This window comes from Enoplosus armatus, chromosome 11 (assembly GCF_043641665.1).
Source record: "Enoplosus armatus isolate fEnoArm2 chromosome 11, fEnoArm2.hap1, whole genome shotgun sequence".
NCBI lineage: Eukaryota > Metazoa > Chordata > Actinopteri > Centrarchiformes > Enoplosidae > Enoplosus > Enoplosus armatus.
This window is the reverse complement of record NC_092190.1, coordinates 664253-677661: the sequence shown is the minus strand read 5'-3', so window position 1 is coordinate 677661 and position 13409 is coordinate 664253. Positions and strand designations below refer to the sequence as shown.

Sequence of the window (13409 nt, the reverse complement as noted above, 5' to 3'; positions counted from 1 at the left end):
TGGGGGCAGAGCGCAGCTCAGCATCAACAGCCAGATGAAGCCACCCAAAAAAATGCAGCCAGATTCGCACTTTTGACTCGCAGACAGATAGGGAACATTGCCCTACTGCCACCGGTACGTACGGTTAAACGTGCCCTGCACTTTCGCTCCCCTCGTCACAGAGAGTCCGCAAGGGCCTGAGTGTTTGGGACACTTGGTAGCCTGTGTCCAAAAGCCAGGCCTTCATTTCTCCGCGATCCCATTGGATAGAGCTTGTGCTAATGTGGGGAGGGCTAGGGGAATGTGCGTGGCCTGGTATTTGGGACTCCACAAGCAGAGTGAGGCTTACCGTGAGGGTAGTGACCGGGGCGACTAGGCTCCTCGGCCGCTCTCCTGGAGAGGCCTGTACTTACTCGGGTTTCTCTTCATCACGTACAAGCCTTTCGCCTTTTACTAAAGACTTCCGTGGAGAGGAACACCAATGAGTTAAAACTATTTTTGGCAGGCTCTGCCGTGTGGCTGAGCCTCGTGCGTTTGTGAAAAGCAACAAGAAGCTGTCCTTAACAAGATTTAGGCTGCCACCTTGTCGGCTTGGGAGGAGGCGCTGAGAAGCAGCCATTGTTATGCGCGCTTGAAACGACTGCGCCAGGACAAGGGAGAGCTGTTCCAGAATGTGGCCTCTGGAAGCAAACAGCCAGGGCTCATCGCTTCTCGGCCTTTTGGCTAAGATCAAGTGTAGTATCTGTTCTTATCAGTTTAATATCTGATATGTCCTCTATAAGGGGACAACATATTAAATGGATTTTTAGCACCGGGAGCTGAAAAAGGGGCTTGCCCCGTTCACTCCACGCATCGACCCGGTATTGCAGTGCCGCCGGGAACGGTGCACCCATCTCCTGCCTTGTGAAAAAGCAAATACCGACACAAACAGAGAGTCGGGGTCAAACCCTCTGCTGACTGCCTGACGTCCCTCGCCGAGCCTCATCTGGGCTCCCGCTCTCAAATGACTGTGTATCATCCGTGACCACTGGGGTGGGGGCAGAGGGCAGCTCAGCATCAACAGCCAGATGAAGCCACCCAAAAAAATGCAGCCAGATTCGCACTTTTGACTCGCAGACAGATAGGGAACATTGCCCTAATGCCAACCGGTACGTACGGTTAAACGTGCCCTGCACTTTCGCTCCCCTCGTCACAGAGAGTCCGCAAGGGCCTGAGTGTTTGGGACATTTGGTAGCCTGTGTCCAAAAGCCAGGCCTTCATTTCTCCGCGATCCCATTGGATAGAGCCTGTGCTAATGTGGGGAGGGCTAGGGGAATGTGCGTGGCCTGGTATTTGGGACTCCACAAGCAGAGTGAGGCTTACCGTGAGGGTAGTGACCGGGGCGACTAGGCTCCTCGGCCGCTCTCCTGGAGAGGCCTGTACTTACTCGGGTTTCTCTTCATCACGTACAAGCCTTTCGCCTTTTACTAAAGACTTCCGTGGAGAGGAACACCAATGAGTTAAAACTATTTTTGGCAGGCTCTGCCGTGTGGCTGAGCCTCGTGCGTTTGTGAAAAGCAACAAGAAGCTGTCCTTAACAAGATTTAGGCTGCCACCTTGTCGGCTTGGGAGGAGGCGCTGAGAAGCAGCCATTGTTATGCGTGCTTGAAACGACTGTGCCAGGACAAGGGAGAGCTGTTCCAGAATGTGGCCTCTGGAAGCAAACAGCCAGGGCTCATCGCTTCTCGGCCTTTTGGCTAAGATCAAGTGTAGTATCTGTTCTTATCAGTTTAATATCTGATATGTCCTCTATAAGGGGACAACATATTAAATGGATTTTTAGCACCGGGAGCTGAAAAAGGGGCTTGCCCCGTTCACTCCACGCATCGACCCGGTATTGCAGTGCCGCCGGGAACGGTGCACCCATCTCCTGCCTTGTGAAAAAGCAAATACCGACACAAACAGAGAGTCGGGGTCAAACCCTCTGCTGACTGCCTGACGTCCCTCGCCGAGCCTCATCTGGGCTCCCGCTCTCAAATGACTGTGTATCATCCGTGACCACTGGGGTGGGGGCAGAGGGCAGCTCAGCATCAACAGCCAGATGAAGCCACCCAAAAAAATGCAGCCAGATTTGCACTTTTGACTCGCAGACAGATAGGGAACATTGCCCTAATGCCAACCGGTACGTACGGTTAAACGTGCCCTGCACTTTCGCTCCCCTCGTCACAGAGAGTCCGCAAGGGCCTGAGTGTTTGGGACATTTGATAGCCTGTGTCCAAAAGCCAGGCCTTCATTTCTCCACGATCCCATTGGATAGAGCCTGTGCTAATGTGGGGAGGGCTAGGGGAATGTGCGTGGCCTGGTATTTGGGACTCCACAAGCAGAGTGAGGCTTACCGTGAGGGTAGTGACCGGGGCGACTAGGCTCCTCGGCTGCTCTCCTGGAAAGGCCTGTACTTACTCGGGTTTCTCTTCATCACGTACAAGCCTTTCGCCTTTTACTAAAGACTTCCGTGGAGAGGAACACCAATGAGTTAAAACTATTTTTGGCAGGCTCTGCCGTGTGGCTGAGCCTCGTGCGTTTGTGAAAAGCAACAAGAAGCTGTCCTTAACAAGATTTAGGCTGCCACCTTGTCGGCTTGGGAGGAGGCGCTGAGAAGCAGCCATTGTTATGCGCGCTTGAAACGACTGCGCCAGGACAAGGGAGAGCTGTTCCAGAATGTGGCCTCTGGAAGCAAACAGCCAGGGCTCATCGCTTCTCGGCCTTTTGGCTAAGATCAAGTGTAGTATCTGTTCTTATCAGTTTAATATCTGATATGTCCTCTATAAGGGGACAACATATTAAATGGATTTTTAGCACCGGGAGCTGAAAAAGGGGCTTGCCCCGTTCACTCCACGCATCGACCCGGTATTGCAGTGCCGCCGGGAACGGTGCACCCATCTCCTGCCTTGTGAAAAAGCAAATACCGACACAAACAGAGAGTCGGGGTCAAACCCTCTGCTGACTGCCTGACGTCCCTCGCCGAGCCTCATCTGGGCTCCCGCTCTCAAATGACTGTGTATCATCCGTGACCACTGGGGTGGGGGCAGAGGGCAGCTCAGCATCAACAGCCAGATGAAGCCACCCAAAAAAATGCAGCCAGATTCGCACTTTTGACTCGCAGACAGATAGGGAACATTGCCCTAATGCCAACCGGTACGTACGGTTAAACGTGCCCTGCACTTTCGCTCCCCTCGTCACAGAGAGTCCGCAAGGGCCTGAGTGTTTGGGACATTTGGTAGCCTGTGTCCAAAAGCCAGGCCTTCATTTCTCCGCGATCCCATTGGATAGAGCCTGTGCTAATGTGGGGAGGGCTAGGGGAATGTGCGTGGCCTGGTATTTGGGACTCCACAAGCAGAGTGAGGCTTACCGTGAGGGTAGTGACCGGGGCGACTAGGCTCCTCGGCCGCTCTCCTGGAGAGGCCTGTACTTACTCGGGTTTCTCTTCATCACGTACAAGCCTTTCGCCTTTTACTAAAGACTTCCGTGGAGAGGAACACCAATGAGTTAAAACTATTTTTGGCAGGCTCTGCCGTGTGGCTGAGCCTCGTGCGTTTGTGAAAAGCAACAAGAAGCTGTCCTTAACAAGATTTAGGCTGCCACCTTGTCGGCTTGGGAGGAGGCGCTGAGAAGCAGCCATTGTTATGCGCGCTTGAAACGACTGCGCCAGGACAAGGGAGAGCTGTTCCAGAATGTGGCCTCTGGAAGCAAACAGCCAGGGCTCATCGCTTCTCGGCCTTTTGGCTAAGATCAAGTGTAGTATCTGTTCTTATCAGTTTAATATCTGATATGTCCTCTATAAGGGGACAACATATTAAATGGATTTTTAGCACCGGGAGCTGAAAAAGGGGCTTGCCCCGTTCACTCCACGCATCGACCCGGTATTGCAGTGCCGCCGGGAACGGTGCACCCATCTCCTGCCTTGTGAAAAAGCAAATACCGACACAAACAGAGAGTCGGGGTCAAACCCTCTGCTGACTGCCTGACGTCCCTCGCCGAGCCTCATCTGGGCTCCCGCTCTCAAATGACTGTGTATCATCCGTGACCACTGGGGTGGGGGCAGAGCGCAGCTCAGCATCAACAGCCAGATGAAGCCACCCAAAAAAATGCAGCCAGATTCGCACTTTTGACTCGCAGACAGATAGGGAACATTGCCCTACTGCCACCGGTACGTACGGTTAAACGTGCCCTGCACTTTCGCTCCCCTCGTCACAGAGAGTCCGCAAGGGCCTGAGTGTTTGGGACATTTGGTAGCCTGTGTCCAAAAGCCAGGCCTTCATTTCTCCGCGATCCCATTGGATAGAGCCTGTGCTAATGTGGGGAGGGCTAGGGGAATGTGCGTGGCCTGGTATTTGGGACTCCACAAGCAGAGTGAGGCTTACCGTGAGGGTAGTGACCGGGGCGACTAGGCTCCTCGGCCGCTCTCCTGGAGAGGCCTGTACTTACTCGGGTTTCTCTTCATCACGTACAAGCCTTTCGCCTTTTACTAAAGACTTCCGTGGAGAGGAACACCAATGAGTTAAAACTATTTTTGGCAGGCTCTGCCGTGTGGCTGAGCCTCGTGCGTTTGTGAAAAGCAACAAGAAGCTGTCCTTAACAAGATTTAGGCTGCCACCTTGTCGGCTTGGGAGGAGGCGCTGAGAAGCAGCCATTGTTATGCGCGCTTGAAACGACTGCGCCAGGACAAGGGAGAGCTGTTCCAGAATGTGGCCTCTGGAAGCAAACAGCCAGGGCTCATCGCTTCTCGGCCTTTTGGCTAAGATCAAGTGTAGTATCTGTTCTTATCAGTTTAATATCTGATATGTCCTCTATAAGGGGACAACATATTAAATGGATTTTTAGCACCGGGAGCTGAAAAAGGGGCTTGCCCCGTTCACTCCACGCATCGACCCGGTATTGCAGTGCCGCCGGGAACGGTGCACCCATCTCCTGCCTTGTGAAAAAGCAAATACCGACACAAACAGAGAGTCGGGGTCAAACCCTCTGCTGACTGCCTGACGTCCCTCGCCGAGCCTCATCTGGGCTCCCGCTCTCAAATGACTGTGTATCATCCGTGACCACTGGGGTGGGGGCAGAGCGCAGCTCAGCATCAACAGCCAGATGAAGCCACCCAAAAAAATGCAGCCAGATTCGCACTTTTGACTCGCAGACAGATAGGGAACATTGCCCTACTGCCACCGGTACGTACGGTTAAACGTGCCCTGCACTTTCGCTCCCCTCGTCACAGAGAGTCCGCAAGGGCCTGAGTGTTTGGGACACTTGGTAGCCTGTGTCCAAAAGCCAGGCCTTCATTTCTCCGCGATCCCATTGGATAGAGCCTGTGCTAATGTGGGGAGGGCTAGGGGAATGTGCGTGGCCTGGTATTTGGGACTCCACAAGCAGAGTGAGGCTTACCGTGAGGGTAGTGACCGGGGCGACTAGGCTCCTCGGCCGCTCTCCTGGAGAGGCCTGTACTTACTCGGGTTTCTCTTCATCACGTACAAGCCTTTCGCCTTTTACTAAAGACTTCCGTGGAGAGGAACACCAATGAGTTAAAACTATTTTTGGCAGGCTCTGCCGTGTGGCTGAGCCTCGTGCGTTTGTGAAAAGCAACAAGAAGCTGTCCTTAACAAGATTTAGGCTGCCACCTTGTCGGCTTGGGAGGAGGCGCTGAGAAGCAGCCATTGTTATGCGCGCTTGAAACGACTGCGCCAGGACAAGGGAGAGCTGTTCCAGAATGTGGCCTCTGGAAGCAAACAGCCAGGGCTCATCGCTTCTCGGCCTTTTGGCTAAGATCAAGTGTAGTATCTGTTCTTATCAGTTTAATATCTGATATGTCCTCTATAAGGGGACAACATATTAAATGGATTTTTAGCACCGGGAGCTGAAAAAGGGGCTTGCCCCGTTCACTCCACGCATCGACCCGGTATTGCAGTGCCGCCGGGAACGGTGCACCCATCTCCTGCCTTGTGAAAAAGCAAATACCGACACAAACAGAGAGTCGGGGTCAAACCCTCTGCTGACTGCCTGACGTCCCTCGCCGAGCCTCATCTGGGCTCCCGCTCTCAAATGACTGTGTATCATCCGTGACCACTGGGGTGGGGGCAGAGCGCAGCTCAGCATCAACAGCCAGATGAAGCCACCCAAAAAAATGCAGCCAGATTCGCACTTTTGACTCGCAGACAGATAGGGAACATTGCCCTACTGCCACCGGTACGTACGGTTAAACGTGCCCTGCACTTTCGCTCCCCTCGTCACAGAGAGTCCGCAAGGGCCTGAGTGTTTGGGACATTTGGTAGCCTGTGTCCAAAAGCCAGGCCTTCATTTCTCCGCGATCCCATTGGATAGAGCCTGTGCTAATGTGGGGAGGGCTAGGGGAATGTGCGTGGCCTGGTATTTGGGACTCCACAAGCAGAGTGAGGCTTACCGTGAGGGTAGTGACCGGGGCGACTAGGCTCCTCGGCCGCTCTCCTGGAGAGGCCTGTACTTACTCGGGTTTCTCTTCATCACGTACAAGCCTTTCGCCTTTTACTAAAGACTTCCGTGGAGAGGAACACCAATGAGTTAAAACTATTTTTGGCAGGCTCTGCCGTGTGGCTGAGCCTCGTGCGTTTGTGAAAAGCAACAAGAAGCTGTCCTTAACAAGATTTAGGCTGCCACCTTGTCGGCTTGGGAGGAGGCGCTGAGAAGCAGCCATTGTTATGCGCGCTTGAAACGACTGCGCCAGGACAAGGGAGAGCTGTTCCAGAATGTGGCCTCTGGAAGCAAACAGCCAGGGCTCATCGCTTCTCGGCCTTTTGGCTAAGATCAAGTGTAGTATCTGTTCTTATCAGTTTAATATCTGATATGTCCTCTATAAGGGGACAACATATTAAATGGATTTTTAGCACCGGGAGCTGAAAAAGGGGCTTGCCCCGTTCACTCCACGCATCGACCCGGTATTGCAGTGCCGCCGGGAACGGTGCACCCATCTCCTGCCTTGTGAAAAAGCAAATACCGACACAAACAGAGAGTCGGGGTCAAACCCTCTGCTGACTGCCTGACGTCCCTCGCCGAGCCTCATCTGGGCTCCCGCTCTCAAATGACTGTGTATCATCCGTGACCACTGGGGTGGGGGCAGAGCGCAGCTCAGCATCAACAGCCAGATGAAGCCACCCAAAAAAATGCAGCCAGATTCGCACTTTTGACTCGCAGACAGATAGGGAACATTGCCCTACTGCCACCGGTACGTACGGTTAAACGTGCCCTGCACTTTCGCTCCCCTCGTCACAGAGAGTCCGCAAGGGCCTGAGTGTTTGGGACACTTGGTAGCCTGTGTCCAAAAGCCAGGCCTTCATTTCTCCGCGATCCCATTGGATAGAGCCTGTGCTAATGTGGGGAGGGCTAGGGGAATGTGCGTGGCCTGGTATTTGGGACTCCACAAGCAGAGTGAGGCTTACCGTGAGGGTAGTGACCGGGGCGACTAGGCTCCTCGGCCGCTCTCCTGGAGAGGCCTGTACTTACTCGGGTTTCTCTTCATCACGTACAAGCCTTTCGCCTTTTACTAAAGACTTCCGTGGAGAGGAACACCAATGAGTTAAAACTATTTTTGGCAGGCTCTGCCGTGTGGCTGAGCCTCGTGCGTTTGTGAAAAGCAACAAGAAGCTGTCCTTAACAAGATTTAGGCTGCCACCTTGTCGGCTTGGGAGGAGGCGCTGAGAAGCAGCCATTGTTATGCGCGCTTGAAACGACTGCGCCAGGACAAGGGAGAGCTGTTCCAGAATGTGGCCTCTGGAAGCAAACAGCCAGGGCTCATCGCTTCTCGGCCTTTTGGCTAAGATCAAGTGTAGTATCTGTTCTTATCAGTTTAATATCTGATATGTCCTCTATAAGGGGACAACATATTAAATGGATTTTTAGCACCGGGAGCTGAAAAAGGGGCTTGCCCCGTTCACTCCACGCATCGACCCGGTATTGCAGTGCCGCCGGGAACGGTGCACCCATCTCCTGCCTTGTGAAAAAGCAAATACCGACACAAACAGAGAGTCGGGGTCAAACCCTCTGCTGACTGCCTGACGTCCCTCGCCGAGCCTCATCTGGGCTCCCGCTCTCAAATGACTGTGTATCATCCGTGACCACTGGGGTGGGGGCAGAGCGCAGCTCAGCATCAACAGCCAGATGAAGCCACCCAAAAAAATGCAGCCAGATTCGCACTTTTGACTCGCAGACAGATAGGGAACATTGCCCTACTGCCACCGGTACGTACGGTTAAACGTGCCCTGCACTTTCGCTCCCCTCGTCACAGAGAGTCCGCAAGGGCCTGAGTGTTTGGGACATTTGGTAGCCTGTGTCCAAAAGCCAGGCCTTCATTTCTCCGCGATCCCATTGGATAGAGCCTGTGCTAATGTGGGGAGGGCTAGGGGAATGTGCGTGGCCTGGTATTTGGGACTCCACAAGCAGAGTGAGGCTTACCGTGAGGGTAGTGACCGGGGCGACTAGGCTCCTCGGCCGCTCTCCTGGAGAGGCCTGTACTTACTCGGGTTTCTCTTCATCACGTACAAGCCTTTCGCCTTTTACTAAAGACTTCCGTGGAGAGGAACACCAATGAGTTAAAACTATTTTTGGCAGGCTCTGCCGTGTGGCTGAGCCTCGTGCGTTTGTGAAAAGCAACAAGAAGCTGTCCTTAACAAGATTTAGGCTGCCACCTTGTCGGCTTGGGAGGAGGCGCTGAGAAGCAGCCATTGTTATGCGCGCTTGAAACGACTGCGCCAGGACAAGGGAGAGCTGTTCCAGAATGTGGCCTCTGGAAGCAAACAGCCAGGGCTCATCGCTTCTCGGCCTTTTGGCTAAGATCAAGTGTAGTATCTGTTCTTATCAGTTTAATATCTGATATGTCCTCTATAAGGGGACAACATATTAAATGGATTTTTAGCACCGGGAGCTGAAAAAGGGGCTTGCCCCGTTCACTCCACGCATCGACCCGGTATTGCAGTGCCGCCGGGAACGGTGCACCCATCTCCTGCCTTGTGAAAAAGCAAATACCGACACAAACAGAGAGTCGGGGTCAAACCCTCTGCTGACTGCCTGACGTCCCTCGCCGAGCCTCATCTGGGCTCCCGCTCTCAAATGACTGTGTATCATCCGTGACCACTGGGGTGGGGGCAGAGCGCAGCTCAGCATCAACAGCCAGATGAAGCCACCCAAAAAAATGCAGCCAGATTCGCACTTTTGACTCGCAGACAGATAGGGAACATTGCCCTACTGCCACCGGTACGTACGGTTAAACGTGCCCTGCACTTTCGCTCCCCTCGTCACAGAGAGTCCGCAAGGGCCTGAGTGTTTGGGACATTTGGTAGCCTGTGTCCAAAAGCCAGGCCTTCATTTCTCCGCGATCCCATTGGATAGAGCCTGTGCTAATGTGGGGAGGGCTAGGGGAATGTGCGTGGCCTGGTATTTGGGACTCCACAAGCAGAGTGAGGCTTACCGTGAGGGTAGTGACCGGGGCGACTAGGCTCCTCGGCCGCTCTCCTGGAGAGGCCTGTACTTACTCGGGTTTCTCTTCATCACGTACAAGCCTTTCGCCTTTTACTAAAGACTTCCGTGGAGAGGAACACCAATGAGTTAAAACTATTTTTGGCAGGCTCTGCCGTGTGGCTGAGCCTCGTGCGTTTGTGAAAAGCAACAAGAAGCTGTCCTTAACAAGATTTAGGCTGCCACCTTGTCGGCTTGGGAGGAGGCGCTGAGAAGCAGCCATTGTTATGCGCGCTTGAAACGACTGCGCCAGGACAAGGGAGAGCTGTTCCAGAATGTGGCCTCTGGAAGCAAACAGCCAGGGCTCATCGCTTCTCGGCCTTTTGGCTAAGATCAAGTGTAGTATCTGTTCTTATCAGTTTAATATCTGATATGTCCTCTATAAGGGGACAACATATTAAATGGATTTTTAGCACCGGGAGCTGAAAAAGGGGCTTGCCCCGTTCACTCCACGCATCGACCCGGTATTGCAGTGCCGCCGGGAACGGTGCACCCATCTCCTGCCTTGTGAAAAAGCAAATACCGACACAAACAGAGAGTCGGGGTCAAACCCTCTGCTGACTGCCTGACGTCCCTCGCCGAGCCTCATCTGGGCTCCCGCTCTCAAATGACTGTGTATCATCCGTGACCACTGGGGTGGGGGCAGAGCGCAGCTCAGCATCAACAGCCAGATGAAGCCACCCAAAAAAATGCAGCCAGATTCGCACTTTTGACTCGCAGACAGATAGGGAACATTGCCCTACTGCCACCGGTACGTACGGTTAAACGTGCCCTGCACTTTCGCTCCCCTCGTCACAGAGAGTCCGCAAGGGCCTGAGTGTTTGGGACATTTGGTAGCCTGTGTCCAAAAGCCAGGCCTTCATTTCTCCGCGATCCCATTGGATAGAGCCTGTGCTAATGTGGGGAGGGCTAGGGGAATGTGCGTGGCCTGGTATTTGGGACTCCACAAGCAGAGTGAGGCTTACCGTGAGGGTAGTGACCGGGGCGACTAGGCTCCTCGGCCGCTCTCCTGGAGAGGCCTGTACTTACTCGGGTTTCTCTTCATCACGTACAAGCCTTTCGCCTTTTACTAAAGACTTCCGTGGAGAGGAACACCAATGAGTTAAAACTATTTTTGGCAGGCTCTGCCGTGTGGCTGAGCCTCGTGCGTTTGTGAAAAGCAACAAGAAGCTGTCCTTAACAAGATTTAGGCTGCCACCTTGTCGGCTTGGGAGGAGGCGCTGAGAAGCAGCCATTGTTATGCGCGCTTGAAACGACTGCGCCAGGACAAGGGAGAGCTGTTCCAGAATGTGGCCTCTGGAAGCAAACAGCCAGGGCTCATCGCTTCTCGGCCTTTTGGCTAAGATCAAGTGTAGTATCTGTTCTTATCAGTTTAATATCTGATATGTCCTCTATAAGGGGACAACATATTAAATGGATTTTTAGCACCGGGAGCTGAAAAAGGGGCTTGCCCCGTTCACTCCACGCATCGACCCGGTATTGCAGTGCCGCCGGGAACGGTGCACCCATCTCCTGCCTTGTGAAAAAGCAAATACCGACACAAACAGAGAGTCGGGGTCAAACCCTCTGCTGACTGCCTGACGTCCCTCGCCGAGCCTCATCTGGGCTCCCGCTCTCAAATGACTGTGTATCATCCGTGACCACTGGGGTGGGGGCAGAGCGCAGCTCAGCATCAACAGCCAGATGAAGCCACCCAAAAAAATGCAGCCAGATTCGCACTTTTGACTCGCAGACAGATAGGGAACATTGCCCTACTGCCACCGGTACGTACGGTTAAACGTGCCCTGCACTTTCGCTCCCCTCGTCACAGAGAGTCCGCAAGGGCCTGAGTGTTTGGGACATTTGGTAGCCTGTGTCCAAAAGCCAGGCCTTCATTTCTCCGCGATCCCATTGGATAGAGCCTGTGCTAATGTGGGGAGGGCTAGGGGAATGTGCGTGGCCTGGTATTTGGGACTCCACAAGCAGAGTGAGGCTTACCGTGAGGGTAGTGACCGGGGCGACTAGGCTCCTCGGCCGCTCTCCTGGAGAGGCCTGTACTTACTCGGGTTTCTCTTCATCACGTACAAGCCTTTCGCCTTTTACTAAAGACTTCCGTGGAGAGGAACACCAATGAGTTAAAACTATTTTTGGCAGGCTCTGCCGTGTGGCTGAGCCTCGTGCGTTTGTGAAAAGCAACAAGAAGCTGTCCTTAACAAGATTTAGGCTGCCACCTTGTCGGCTTGGGAGGAGGCGCTGAGAAGCAGCCATTGTTATGCGCGCTTGAAACGACTGCGCCAGGACAAGGGAGAGCTGTTCCAGAATGTGGCCTCTGGAAGCAAACAGCCAGGGCTCATCGCTTCTCGGCCTTTTGGCTAAGATCAAGTGTAGTATCTGTTCTTATCAGTTTAATATCTGATATGTCCTCTATAAGGGGACAACATATTAAATGGATTTTTAGCACCGGGAGCTGAAAAAGGGGCTTGCCCCGTTCACTCCACGCATCGACCCGGTATTGCAGTGCCGCCGGGAACGGTGCACCCATCTCCTGCCTTGTGAAAAAGCAAATACCGACACAAACAGAGAGTCGGGGTCAAACCCTCTGCTGACTGCCTGACGTCCCTCGCCGAGCCTCATCTGGGCTCCCGCTCTCAAATGACTGTGTATCATCCGTGACCACTGGGGTGGGGGCAGAGCGCAGCTCAGCATCAACAGCCAGATGAAGCCACCCAAAAAAATGCAGCCAGATTCGCACTTTTGACTCGCAGACAGATAGGGAACATTGCCCTACTGCCACCGGTACGTACGGTTAAACGTGCCCTGCACTTTCGCTCCCCTCGTCACAGAGAGTCCGCAAGGGCCTGAGTGTTTGGGACATTTGGTAGCCTGTGTCCAAAAGCCAGGCCTTCATTTCTCCGCGATCCCATTGGATAGAGCCTGTGCTAATGTGGGGAGGGCTAGGGGAATGTGCGTGGCCTGGTATTTGGGACTCCACAAGCAGAGTGAGGCTTACCGTGAGGGTAGTGACCGGGGCGACTAGGCTCCTCGGCCGCTCTCCTGGAGAGGCCTGTACTTACTCGGGTTTCTCTTCATCACGTACAAGCCTTTCGCCTTTTACTAAAGACTTCCGTGGAGAGGAACACCAATGAGTTAAAACTATTTTTGGCAGGCTCTGCCGTGTGGCTGAGCCTCGTGCGTTTGTGAAAAGCAACAAGAAGCTGTCCTTAACAAGATTTAGGCTGCCACCTTGTCGGCTTGGGAGGAGGCGCTGAGAAGCAGCCATTGTTATGCGCGCTTGAAACGACTGCGCCAGGACAAGGGAGAGCTGTTCCAGAATGTGGCCTCTGGAAGCAAACAGCCAGGGCTCATCGCTTCTCGGCCTTTTGGCTAAGATCAAGTGTAGTATCTGTTCTTATCAGTTTAATATCTGATATGTCCTCTATAAGGGGACAACATATTAAATGGATTTTTAGCACCGGGAGCTGAAAAAGGGGCTTGCCCCGTTCACTCCACGCATCGACCCGGTATTGCAGTGCCGCCGGGAACGGTGCACCCATCTCCTGCCTTGTGAAAAAGCAAATACCGACACAAACAGAGAGTCGGGGTCAAACCCTCTGCTGACTGCCTGACGTCCCTCGCCGAGCCTCATCTGGGCTCCCGCTCTCAAATGACTGTGTATCATCCGTGACCACTGGGGTGGGGGCAGAGCGCAGCTCAGCATCAACAGCCAGATGAAGCCACCCAAAAAAATGCAGCCAGATTCGCACTTTTGACTCGCAGACAGATAGGGAACATTGCCCTACTGCCACCGGTACGTACGGTTAAACGTGCCCTGCACTTTCGCTCCCCTCGTCACAGAGAGTCCGCAAGGGCCTGAGTGTTTGGGACACTTGGTAGCCTGTGTCCAAAAGCCAGGCCTTCATTTCTCCGCGATCCCATTGGATAGA

At 53.6% G+C, this 13409-nt stretch overlaps 26 non-coding genes across 26 annotated transcripts; all 26 read left to right on the top strand.

Annotated features, from left to right (window-relative positions):
• The first annotated feature begins 388 nt into the window (after positions 1-388).
• Positions 389-505, top strand: LOC139293142 (U5 spliceosomal RNA). The gene has a single exon (XR_011597766.1). It is a non-coding gene; the product is annotated as a U5 spliceosomal RNA (small nuclear RNA).
• Positions 506-682: 177 nt separating this feature from the next.
• Positions 683-873, top strand: LOC139293741 (U2 spliceosomal RNA). The gene has a single exon (XR_011598327.1). It is a non-coding gene; the product is annotated as a U2 spliceosomal RNA (small nuclear RNA).
• A 528-nt stretch (positions 874-1401) lies between these two features.
• LOC139293141 (U5 spliceosomal RNA) lies at positions 1402-1518 on the top strand. The gene has a single exon (XR_011597765.1). It is a non-coding gene; the product is annotated as a U5 spliceosomal RNA (small nuclear RNA).
• A 177-nt stretch (positions 1519-1695) lies between these two features.
• On the top strand, positions 1696-1886 carry LOC139293740 (U2 spliceosomal RNA). Its single transcript, XR_011598326.1, has one exon. It is a non-coding gene; the product is annotated as a U2 spliceosomal RNA (small nuclear RNA).
• Positions 1887-2414: 528 nt separating this feature from the next.
• On the top strand, positions 2415-2531 carry LOC139293140 (U5 spliceosomal RNA). The gene has a single exon (XR_011597764.1). It is a non-coding gene; the product is annotated as a U5 spliceosomal RNA (small nuclear RNA).
• A 177-nt stretch (positions 2532-2708) lies between these two features.
• On the top strand, positions 2709-2899 carry LOC139293739 (U2 spliceosomal RNA). The gene has a single exon (XR_011598325.1). It is a non-coding gene; the product is annotated as a U2 spliceosomal RNA (small nuclear RNA).
• Positions 2900-3427: 528 nt separating this feature from the next.
• LOC139293139 (U5 spliceosomal RNA) lies at positions 3428-3544 on the top strand. The gene has a single exon (XR_011597763.1). It is a non-coding gene; the product is annotated as a U5 spliceosomal RNA (small nuclear RNA).
• A 177-nt stretch (positions 3545-3721) lies between these two features.
• On the top strand, positions 3722-3912 carry LOC139293738 (U2 spliceosomal RNA). Its single transcript, XR_011598324.1, has one exon. It is a non-coding gene; the product is annotated as a U2 spliceosomal RNA (small nuclear RNA).
• A 527-nt stretch (positions 3913-4439) lies between these two features.
• LOC139293138 (U5 spliceosomal RNA) lies at positions 4440-4556 on the top strand. The gene has a single exon (XR_011597762.1). It is a non-coding gene; the product is annotated as a U5 spliceosomal RNA (small nuclear RNA).
• Positions 4557-4733: 177 nt separating this feature from the next.
• LOC139293736 (U2 spliceosomal RNA) lies at positions 4734-4924 on the top strand. Its single transcript, XR_011598322.1, has one exon. It is a non-coding gene; the product is annotated as a U2 spliceosomal RNA (small nuclear RNA).
• Positions 4925-5451: 527 nt separating this feature from the next.
• LOC139293136 (U5 spliceosomal RNA) lies at positions 5452-5568 on the top strand. The gene has a single exon (XR_011597760.1). It is a non-coding gene; the product is annotated as a U5 spliceosomal RNA (small nuclear RNA).
• Positions 5569-5745: 177 nt separating this feature from the next.
• LOC139293735 (U2 spliceosomal RNA) lies at positions 5746-5936 on the top strand. Its single transcript, XR_011598321.1, has one exon. It is a non-coding gene; the product is annotated as a U2 spliceosomal RNA (small nuclear RNA).
• Positions 5937-6463: 527 nt separating this feature from the next.
• On the top strand, positions 6464-6580 carry LOC139293135 (U5 spliceosomal RNA). The gene has a single exon (XR_011597759.1). It is a non-coding gene; the product is annotated as a U5 spliceosomal RNA (small nuclear RNA).
• A 177-nt stretch (positions 6581-6757) lies between these two features.
• Positions 6758-6948, top strand: LOC139293734 (U2 spliceosomal RNA). Its single transcript, XR_011598320.1, has one exon. It is a non-coding gene; the product is annotated as a U2 spliceosomal RNA (small nuclear RNA).
• Positions 6949-7475: 527 nt separating this feature from the next.
• On the top strand, positions 7476-7592 carry LOC139293134 (U5 spliceosomal RNA). Its single transcript, XR_011597758.1, has one exon. It is a non-coding gene; the product is annotated as a U5 spliceosomal RNA (small nuclear RNA).
• A 177-nt stretch (positions 7593-7769) lies between these two features.
• LOC139293733 (U2 spliceosomal RNA) lies at positions 7770-7960 on the top strand. Its single transcript, XR_011598319.1, has one exon. It is a non-coding gene; the product is annotated as a U2 spliceosomal RNA (small nuclear RNA).
• Positions 7961-8487: 527 nt separating this feature from the next.
• On the top strand, positions 8488-8604 carry LOC139293133 (U5 spliceosomal RNA). Its single transcript, XR_011597757.1, has one exon. It is a non-coding gene; the product is annotated as a U5 spliceosomal RNA (small nuclear RNA).
• A 177-nt stretch (positions 8605-8781) lies between these two features.
• On the top strand, positions 8782-8972 carry LOC139293732 (U2 spliceosomal RNA). The gene has a single exon (XR_011598318.1). It is a non-coding gene; the product is annotated as a U2 spliceosomal RNA (small nuclear RNA).
• Positions 8973-9499: 527 nt separating this feature from the next.
• On the top strand, positions 9500-9616 carry LOC139293131 (U5 spliceosomal RNA). The gene has a single exon (XR_011597756.1). It is a non-coding gene; the product is annotated as a U5 spliceosomal RNA (small nuclear RNA).
• A 177-nt stretch (positions 9617-9793) lies between these two features.
• LOC139293731 (U2 spliceosomal RNA) lies at positions 9794-9984 on the top strand. Its single transcript, XR_011598317.1, has one exon. It is a non-coding gene; the product is annotated as a U2 spliceosomal RNA (small nuclear RNA).
• A 527-nt stretch (positions 9985-10511) lies between these two features.
• On the top strand, positions 10512-10628 carry LOC139293129 (U5 spliceosomal RNA). Its single transcript, XR_011597754.1, has one exon. It is a non-coding gene; the product is annotated as a U5 spliceosomal RNA (small nuclear RNA).
• A 177-nt stretch (positions 10629-10805) lies between these two features.
• LOC139293730 (U2 spliceosomal RNA) lies at positions 10806-10996 on the top strand. The gene has a single exon (XR_011598316.1). It is a non-coding gene; the product is annotated as a U2 spliceosomal RNA (small nuclear RNA).
• Positions 10997-11523: 527 nt separating this feature from the next.
• On the top strand, positions 11524-11640 carry LOC139293128 (U5 spliceosomal RNA). The gene has a single exon (XR_011597753.1). It is a non-coding gene; the product is annotated as a U5 spliceosomal RNA (small nuclear RNA).
• Positions 11641-11817: 177 nt separating this feature from the next.
• On the top strand, positions 11818-12008 carry LOC139293729 (U2 spliceosomal RNA). The gene has a single exon (XR_011598315.1). It is a non-coding gene; the product is annotated as a U2 spliceosomal RNA (small nuclear RNA).
• A 527-nt stretch (positions 12009-12535) lies between these two features.
• Positions 12536-12652, top strand: LOC139293127 (U5 spliceosomal RNA). Its single transcript, XR_011597752.1, has one exon. It is a non-coding gene; the product is annotated as a U5 spliceosomal RNA (small nuclear RNA).
• Positions 12653-12829: 177 nt separating this feature from the next.
• On the top strand, positions 12830-13020 carry LOC139293728 (U2 spliceosomal RNA). The gene has a single exon (XR_011598314.1). It is a non-coding gene; the product is annotated as a U2 spliceosomal RNA (small nuclear RNA).
• Positions 13021-13409: the final 389 nt, after the last annotated feature.